The sequence below is a fragment of the Homalodisca vitripennis genome, chromosome 2 (genome assembly GCF_021130785.1).
Source record: "Homalodisca vitripennis isolate AUS2020 chromosome 2, UT_GWSS_2.1, whole genome shotgun sequence".
Taxonomy (NCBI): domain Eukaryota; kingdom Metazoa; phylum Arthropoda; class Insecta; order Hemiptera; family Cicadellidae; genus Homalodisca; species Homalodisca vitripennis.
Window position 1 is genome coordinate 33,790,438 of NC_060208.1, and position 10,662 is coordinate 33,801,099.

General features: G+C 35.9%; 1 protein-coding gene across 1 annotated transcript in view; it reads right to left on the reverse strand.

The window, feature by feature from the left end:
- The window catches only part of LOC124353775 (protein D1-like), a 123,808-nt gene that overhangs the window by 78,355 nt on the left and 34,791 nt on the right, over nt 1-10,662 (reverse strand). The gene's annotated exons all lie outside the window — the stretch shown is intronic.

Sequence of the window (10,662 nt, forward strand, 5' to 3'; positions counted from 1 at the left end):
ACGCCGGACCCAGTGATACAGGAACAAGTGCCCAGTACTCGGGTTGCCCAAATCATGTGGTTGCAGAGGTAAATAATAGCACGAGAAGAACTTACACACACACCAATCCTACACGAAGAGAGATTGCAGGCACTCCGGTGGGTCAGAAAGCAACAGACAGGGAGTACTCGGAACGAACACGGTATCATGGTGATAGGCGAGGACCTTGGAGTGGTCGTGGAGGCAATACTGGTGGAAGTTCTCATAATTATCGGGAAAATAATAATTTAAACAACTCAAGGGGACGTTGGTTGGCAGGCCCTACGCCCCCATTAAAGCTTTGTCCGTGGTAAGACCTGCCAATGCCTTCAAAACTGGGGTTCCCAAGTCAGACTTGATGTATATTCCAATGCAATTTGGGAGAGTTACCTTATTCGGTCTCCTTGACACAGGTTCATCTAGAACCATAATAAGTGCCAATGAGCTAAAACAGTTGAGCAACGAAAAGGGTGTTCTGAATGGAATAAAGCCCACAGATTGTACCGGTATCGTCGCAAATGGCCAGCCGATAAATGTCATAGATGAGAGGGATATTCATTTCAAAATAAATTACTGTTCATGGACCTCTCCTTTTTTAGTAGCCGAAGAATTGCCTGTTTCAATTATTTTAGGGTTTAACTTTATGCAAGCTTCGGGTATGATTATAAACACGGTAAGGAAAACAGTGACATTTAATTTTAATACCTCATTGGTTTTAGCAAACTTGGAAGCCAAGGTTGTGGACAATTCGAACCCTAAAGGACCAAGTTTTGGTGAATCTCTTAATCAGTCTCAGATAAATGAATTGAAACATATAATCAGTAGCTATCCAAATACGATTACCAAGACACTAGGAAGGACAAAATTAATTGAGTACAACATTAGAGTAACGTCAAATCAGTTGGTAAGGACTAGTCCCTATCAGTATGCGCCTCCGAAGCAAATTTTGGTAGAAAAACACGTAAAATCGTTACTTGAACAGGGTGTAATTAGACCATCAAATTCACCATACAGCAGTCCAGCTTTTTTAGTTCAAAAAAAGAACGGTTCTCAAAGATTAGTAGTAAATTACCGGGGAATTAACAAAATAATTGAATTAGAATCAACACCTATGCCTACTATTGAAAGCGTCTTCCAGTACCTCGGAAAATCTTCTTGGTATTCTATCATGGATTTAGTGAACGCATATAATCAGATTCCCTTACAGGAGGCCTCAAAAAATATACCGCCTTCGTGACAAGTACGGGACAGTTTGAATGGAATTATGTTCCTTTCGGTTTAGCATCGGGGAGCATGGTTCTGGCGAATTTATTAAATAAGGTGCTTGGCGACTTAAAGTTTCAGTTTGTGTTCACATATTTTGACGATATTTTAATCTACAGTGATACATTTGAGGATCATTTAAAGCACATAAAACTGGTTTTGGATCGTTTGCGAGAGGCGGGACTCACTGTTAGCCCAGACAAAATGGTATTGGCCACTCAAAACATTGAATTTTTTGGACACGTTTTTCAGCCAAATAAAGTTTCCATTAGTAATGAAAGAATTGAGCCCATAGAAAACTACCCAGAAGCCAAAAACTTTAAGCAATTAAGTAGATTCCTAGGTATGTGCTCCTTTTATGCAAGATACATTAAAGATTTTTCTAGCATCGCTCAACCATTAAATGAATTGAAGAAAAAAGGGGTTAACTTTGTTTTGGGTCCACAGCAAAAAGTAGCTTTTAACACATTGAAACAGCTATTAACATCTGGGGCAGTGTTGAGACTACCTAATTTTGACATACCGTTTACGCTGCAAACAGACGCATCAGGTTCAGCCCTAGGAGCCGTATTGTCTCAGCGTATTGAGGGTAGTTTGGCCCCAATAGTATTTGCAAGCCGACCACTAAATCAACATGAGCGACATTATAGTACCTTTGAATTAGAAGCTCTCGCGGTAGTATTTGCCCTTAACAAATTTCGACCTTATCTAGAACATTCGGAATTCGATCTTTATACAGACAATAGTGCACTCAGCTGGTTATTAAATCATCCTAGACAAATTGGCAAAATTGCACGATGGGTTACATTCATAAATGCATTTAAATTTACCGTGCATCACATTAAAGGCAAGGACAATGTTGTGGCGGATTGCTTATCAAGAATATTTGAACATAAAAATGATGAACAGATAATTCCATCTACTTCAAAAGAGCAATCACCTCATTCGGTACTTCTTTTGTATGGGATACCCGAAGCATTTAAGGATGTTAAGGAGCATCAAAGAGACGACTTAAACATTAATAGCATAATTCGGCAGGTTCAAAGTCGTACGCCGCCACCTAATTATTTTCTTCGTGACGGAATTTTAATATATCGAGCACCTAATCATAAACGACCACGTATTGTAATTCCGGAAAAATTGATTCCAATGCTATTTAAAGTATATCACTGCTCGCCAACGTCTGCTCATTTGGGGATTTCAAAAACATGGTCTAGAGTATCCAAGTATTTTCATGGGGATCAGCTGCGTCAGCGTATAACGGGTATTGTGAGATCTTGCGTGGAATGTCAGCGTTGTAAACAGGCTCAAAACACGCGTGTGGGTCATCTTGCGTCCGAAGTCTACTCAGTACCTTTTGAACGTATATTTATCGATTTCATAGGACCACGTTCAAAGAGAGGGAACAAATGGCTTTTAACGGTGGTAGATGGCTTCCCGCAAGAAACTGTACTGCTAAGACAGCCGTCAGCTTCATGGAAAAGGGAGTTTTCACGTACTTTGGATTCCCAAAATCGATTGTTTCCGATCATGGTAGTTGTTTTAGGTCAGAAATGTTCCAGGGCATGTGCCGATCACTCGGGATACAGCACGTATGAACAACGGTTTATTATCTGCAGCCATCAAATGCCGAGAGAGTTAACAAAAATATTAAGGTAGCTCTCCGGGTTTTTCATCAAAAGGACCATTCAGAATGGGACCGTAATTTACATTTATTTCAAATCGCGTTTAACTCTGCTGAACATGCTAGCACTGGATTTTCACCTGCCAAACTGTTTTTTGGATACAGCATTAGAAATCACTTGGAGAATATTTGGAATTTAGATGATTTGCTGCAGTTAGATAGTAATCAAACTAATATCGAGGCGCGTTGGGCCCAGGCTTTTGAAAACCTTAAAATAGCTCATCAAAGGATAGCCTCAAGGTACAATATCAACAGGAAACCTGCTGCCTTCAAGGTTGGTGACACGGTAATGTACCGGTTAATCAATATTAGTCAGGCAGCGAAGAACATATCGGCTAAACTAAACCCGTTATGGTCCCGGCCCCTTATTATTACACGTTTCACGTCTACGGTGACAGTTTCCCTAAGCGACCCTAAAAGTAAGAAATTCGTGAGAAATGCTCACATCTCGCAATTAAAAGCCATTTTCAGGTAAAATTTAAATAAATCGGAAATTTAATACTATAAATAACCAGTTAGCTTGAGAAGCGGGGATGGTCCCTCAAGGTGCAAAGAGAGACTTTGTGATACTATATATTAAGAATACACTTACATTTGAAAATATACATCTACTACAGATCGTCCTCAATGCGGGAGGCTTTTTCGACGCAGTTGTCACTAAGATCTGGGTTTGCGAAGCCTTGATCACTTCTGCGTTTTGAGGCTGACTGCGTTGAGAGATAGTTGGAAACACACACACACACATATACGAGGGAGGGTTATCCAAATCTGGCTATCCTTTTATGTGATGAAAAGAGCATATGCTACCAAGTAATTTTTGTTTTATTATTTACATTTCAAACAGATGGTTGGACGAGGAGATCCCTAGCGCACCCTCATAACACTGACATTCATTACACAAACAAATATTCACATTAATATTAGTTCAGAGTCGAATTTTACTACGGAAGTGATAGGAAAGTAGAATGTTGTGATATGAAATCTGTCTTGTATTATTTCATATAGAAATATAAATAAAATGAGAGTTGTATACAAATATGATAGATCAATAATGAAAGAGTGTTAGGTGGGTGAGTTGTCATAGAGCGTCGCCAATAAGTCGGACATGTGTCGTTCGAACCGAGTCAGATTTTTCACAAACTCTACGTAAGGAGTTTGCAAAATGGAGCGGGGATGGGAAAACCTTTTCTACAGTACTTGATAAATTGTAACGTGAATGTTAACATTCACTTCGTTAGTGTAAGTAGGTTAATTTTAATTAGTTGGTTTTGGTGTAGGGTATTTTAATTTCTCCTCATTTCTAAGCTGGCACGTCTTTAGGGAATGGAGTACGTTTCCTCACTATCAATATTTTGTGACTGGGAATTGTTTTTACGATGACCGCTTGGGGGAAAGGAGGGCGCTCCCTTTCCTTCCTACGAGTATAGGTTAGTGGCACCCACTGATCGTGTGGCCAGTCAGAGTCTCATTCTGAACAGTAAAAAGAAAAAAAAATATATATATATATATGAGTTTTCAAAATTGGAGTTTGTAAAAGAAGTAGAACCTGTTCTCAAACAATTAAAACCAAATTCTATAGTTATTGGAGATTTTAATATAGATATAGGAAAACATAGTCCCGAATCTGAAGCCTACCTATCTCTGTTCCAAAATAATAGTTTTAACTTGCTTATAAATGATAACACTAGAATAACCTCAGAACATGCTTCATGTCTGGATCACATTTTCGTCAGGCACAAAAATCTAACAAACTTCAAAACAGGAATTTTTCACATTAACATTACTGACCACAGTTTAACAGCATTAACTCTAAATAACTTTAATGTACACAATTTGCAGCACAACAAAGAAGTGACAATTAAAAAAATTAACTTTGAGGGTGTTAAACATTATTTATTAGCTTCCTCCTGGGATGCAATCTATCATACGACAGACGTTGACCTGTCACTAGATATGTTTTATGATACATTACATGAAAGTATAATTTCAAATACCAATGAAAAAGTATTTCTGCCGAAATTCAGCAAAGCTAAATTCAAAAGTCCGTGGATAACGGAATCACTGTTAAAAAAAATAAATAAGAGGAACAAATTAGTAAAAATTTTGAAAAATAGACCGTATGACAAATCTTTTTGCAATTACTTTAATAAATTTAAAGACAATCTTCAAACCGAGATAAGTTGTACAAAGAAAAACTACTACCACAATTTAATTCATCGCAATGCAGGTAATTCAGCATATCAATGGAAAACAATCAACAGTCTAATTGATAGAACTGATAAAAAACTAACTACTAAGATAAGACTGGAGGACGGCACCATAATCGATAAGCCAGAATCAATAGCCGACATATTCAATGAATACTTTGTATCAGTCTCTCAACAGCTGATAGCCGGCCCCTCCCCCCCTCGCGAGGCAGCCCTCGCACACTGTTGCCGTCAACCGCATTCAATGTTCCTGAGTCCTGTCACTCCGCTAGAAATAGCAAATACCATTAAATCCCTAAATAATAAAAGATCTACTGGAATTGACAATATATCAGTCCAATTAATAAAACATATTGAAACTGCTATATCTGAAGTATTATCATATATTGTCAACTTAAGTTTTGAAACAGGCAAGTTTCCTTCTAAATTAAAACAAACTATAATTGTACCTATTTTTAAAAAAGGCAGCCCCGAAATGATACAAAACCACAGACCGATTGCTCTATTGCCTATTATATCTAAAATTCTAGAGAGGTGCATTAAATCTAGGCTACTTTCATTTTTAAATAACAACAACTTTTTTTCAACCAATTTGGCTTTACTAAAGGTAAAAGTACAGAATCGGCTATTGCAACTTTTATGGAGGGAATTTTAAACAGCATAAATAATAGTCATAAATGTACAGGATTATTTATAGATTTTTCAAAGGCCTTCGACCTTGTTGACATTGACATACTTCTAGACAAATTAGAACTCGCTGGAATAAGAGGACCTTTGCTAAACTGGTTTAGTAGTTTTCTAAAAGAAAGAACCCAGCAAGTAAAAATTCAAAACTGTCTCAGTCACGCAAAATCTATTGTGAAAGGTGTACCCCAGGGATCGGTACTGTCTGCAACACTATTTTTAATTTTCATAAATGATTTAATGAATGTTCCATTCAAGGGTAAAATAATAGCATTTGCCGATGACGTTGCCATCCATTACTCCAAGAAAAGTTGGGAAAACATATGGGTCGACATTAATGAAGATTTGCAGTCCTTGGGAACCTGGTGTATTAACAACAGAATGAAAATAAATGCTGAAAAAACAAACTTTATTAATTTTGACCTAAAACAATACTCTTTCCCTAATACTTTAAAATATCACGATTATTTAAATTGCTCAATCAATGATAACTGTCCCTGCCCGATTATTAGTCAAGTAACTCATATAAAATATCTGGGCGTAATTCTAGACGAAAACGCTTCATGGAAGCAACACATCTATCATCTACAGACCCAATTAAGAAAAAATATAAGAACGTTCTATTATTTAAGAAATCTTTTAACCGATGACCTTTTACGTATGCTATATTTTGCCTTAATCCACTCAAGACTGACTTATGGTATAGAAGTGTGGGGTGCAGCAAACAATACCACACTAAATCCATTAGAAATCATACAAAAACACTTTATAAGGATCATAACATTTAAATCCAAACACGAACCGTCCTTGCCTCTATTTCGCCTCCTAAAAATTCTGCCTCTGAAATACCTTTTTATTTTTAAAGTATTAAAAATGTTTTACATACGTAGTGGAAATAAATGTTCAAAACAATTTCGCTTCTATACCAGGGCAGCTTCTAAAGTAACATACATTAGACCAAAAGTGAATAAAACTATGTTCAGTAAAACATTTATATTTTTAGGCCCAAAAATTTTTAATATTTTACCAATAGACATAAAAAACAGTCAAAACATAAGGCTATTTCAGATTAAATTAAAATCATGGCTGTTTGATAAAGACAACATTAATGACCTGGTAGAAATATTACATTAGCTATAATTATGAAAATTAAAAACGAATTCCTATTGTAGATATATGGAATAGAGTTTATATGCGTTTGTGTAAATATTTTTAAGTATTCAATTGTTTGGCTTTATTTAATGTATTGGATGTTTTTAGTTCACCTACTGACGAGGTTACTTAGTGAAGTGAATAGTTTACTTAGTTTATTTTACTTAATCGTAGTAATGTAAAGTGTACTTTGGTTCAGTTAAATAAATAAGTGCTGACACTGCAGCGGACCGTTAGGTTATAAGTAATATTTAGACTGTTTGATGTAAGAAGTTCTTGTTTATTTTCATTGTGCTAGTCACCTTTACTTGATGCGGTGACTAGTCATTCCAAGTTTTTTTACATATGTTTACCTTTGTTATTTGATGGTGGAATAAATACATTCTTATTCTTATATATATATATATATATATATATATATATATATATATATATATATATATGAAACTACATAATTGCTCACAAACTGCCAACCTTTAAAATCCTACCTTTTCCTATTTGAGATAGAGTGACATCTTCCAGGTGATAAGTTAGAACCAGAGTAAATAAATAAATACAGTCAACATTTATCTAATTATTAAGATATTTATTGACTTGAATATAAGGAATAGGATAATAATCATCTCGAGGAGTAGGAGGAGTTGAAATGAGCTCAATAAGTAGCCGTCACATCATGAGGGTTAGGAGGATATGCAGAATAAAAAATAAAAAAAAATGCTACACCTATTTTTTTCAATGTTGAAGGCTTAAAGATTACCTTCCTCCTTATTTCATAATTTTCGATGTTTTCATTTACATAACACAAACTCACACGAGGTTCCAAAGGGACAAACCAATGACTGATTGTCTATACGGTGGTAGGGTGCAAAGGGGGGAATCAGATTTTGCATAAAGGCAGGGATGCATGTATGCCTTGTTCCAAGGTTATCGAGAAACTCACAATAATTAATTGTGAGTAGATTAGGTATGGTGTCGGTGGTGAGGAAATGGGGGAACTAGAAATTCTATAGCAATCCATTTAACCCAGTAAGCTAGGTTAGGAAGACGTGCCTCAATGTGTCACGTACAATGTTGGTGTTGGGAGACATTATATACATAAAAAAAACTTTGGGAAAGGGGGAGAGGATGTGCCGAAGGCACAACAGTTAGTTAGCAAGTGGTCAGATAGGCATAGTTGTCTTGCATGATAGAGGGCGCTACTGACGCCGGTTATCAAAGGTCGGGGGAGTCGCTCAAAAGACGAGGCAGTTGTTCCGGTGGCTCCGTGGATGTATGGGTGAAATCCTTCCGATAATTCTTAGGACTTAATTTGGTTAATTTTAGGGGAATTATACTATGGTGTTTTTTCCAGAAGATGTTATTATCATTTATAAATGTGGTGCTGTCTGAATAGCATCACGTTAGTTTTAAAACCGGGGCGATTAGATTGAATTAAATTATATTTTCTATACTAAAACATCTGTCAAAGCTGGCTGTCTCAGCACCTTGAGGGGTGTCCACCTCGATCTCGGGCTCCTAAAGCTTAAATTAGTTGGTGAATTGCAAATTGGCGCGGTCAAATTATATATTTACCGAGACACGAATCAATTTTTCGTTCACGCACGTGCTTAGAAACGTTGCAAACGTAAAGTAAAGTTGTAAATAGTAAAGTTACTTACCCTTTAAGATCTTTTATTTGCTTGATTGAGCTAGATAAAAGATGTGGAGTCGTCCTTAATGGTGAACACGTTGTTATAATAAGTAATTTGTATCATTAAATGGCTGATAACGTCGCGAATTTGTTTTAGGCGAGTTCACGTAGCTCACGTACCTGATGTATCTCAAGTGTTGTTTGAGTAGATGGCTACCAGTTTCCCAACTTCTACTCCTCTTCTAGAAATAACCGTTCTAAGACTACAGCTTCAATGTCTCGTGCCATGACAACGACACCCGGGTTGTGAGTCTACATATTGCGAAGGGAAGTGAAATCTTATTGTTTTATAAAGTAGAACATCGTAGGCATAATTCCAGAGAACATTGGATAATTTAGGCCCACTTAGAAGATATTCGTTTTTAGTTCTTGTGTTCTAATTGGCAGCAACGTAGCATTACATACTTTTCCTTTACCATCTAAAAGTGGTGCTTGTAAGTTTTCGTAATTAAACTGAACTTATAAGTAAACTTTGCATTTCTAGTATTTATTACTACGACCTCAGAAGTCACCACCCTCATGTGTTATCGTCCAACGGTACAGGATTACCAAGAAACAGTCATAAACAGTCATTGTTCAAAATTGATAATATGGTATACGATAATAATGTTAAAATAAGCTAATAAACTAAATTAATGCATTTCAATATTTCCTTGTCTCTTCCACTATTAAAACGTCAAGAATACAGTACTATGCACCATGCACCAGAGAGTATTTCAATGACCCTCTAAAGCCAAAACACGTCAGTATCTGACAAAAGAGATGGTTTCAAGGGATTATAGACCTTATTAGTAATGGAATTAAATCATTATGAAAAAAGAATATTTCACCATGGTTTAGTCAAATCGTTAGCGTTTCATAATAAATAGAAAACAACGTTATAATTTAGAAAAGTATATTTACTTTTTAAAATTTGTAGGGTTTATAAAACAAATATTGAAGAAAAGTTAAACAGGTTATTGAGCGGCAAAACGTTTCTGCATGAATGCCTGGAGAAAACCATATGTGATTCTTATGTATCTTCTTTTGCAGTTGAAACTGACGTGTATTCATCATATCCAGTGCTTCTCACATTACCATATCGTAATATATAGAGGAAGTATATCCATGTATGGCAGAACCTGTTTGTCCGCAAAGCCCCCCAGTCTAACAAAGAATACACAGATCACTACTTCCAGATTCTCATGGAACTCAAGTCAATATACCTTTTATCAATATGTATCTCCTGTTTCTACTAAATACTGTACCAAGTATTAACTTCTTACTCAGAAGCTGGGACCTTTTTTTAGTGTGATCGATTTTATGTTCCTGGAGCACAGAGATATTACTCGTATATTAAAATAAACATGGTAAATTCTTGTCATCTCAATTTACTTATAGGTTTAGTAACACTAAACATTATTTTATTTTAAGCCGGGCACTACCAACGAAACTAAAATGTAATTAAAATGTTTAGGCTATCTAAAACTAGTACCAAACTAACGTCTAATTTTGTATTCCAGCTCATCAGAAGATGAAGATAAAATGAGGAAATTTTGTGCATAGGTACAATAGGCTGCGGTGTTTAAGTATGTAAATCTACCAGTGTACATCCTTTTATTTATTTATTTCAAAATTACATCAAAATTTATTTCAAGTGAAATGAGGTGCATTATTAATAAGAATGGTAATATTTTAATAACAGATTTTAAAATGACATGTTCGTTGTTATACTGAATCTTTCCAATAAGGAGTCGGAATTTCAATACCCACTCTAAAATTAATGATTTTTTAGCCTACTGTCGTACATTATTGAGATCAGCTTGCTGCATTATACGGGGATTATATCATACTTGTAACAAAGTTCAAGAACAGCTTATTATTAGTGCAAAAGGGGAACGGTTAAGCCGATTCTTATTAATTGATTGCCACTAAAGCGCAACAGTATGCTTTTTATGCAACACATGAGAACCAACTGGTCTATG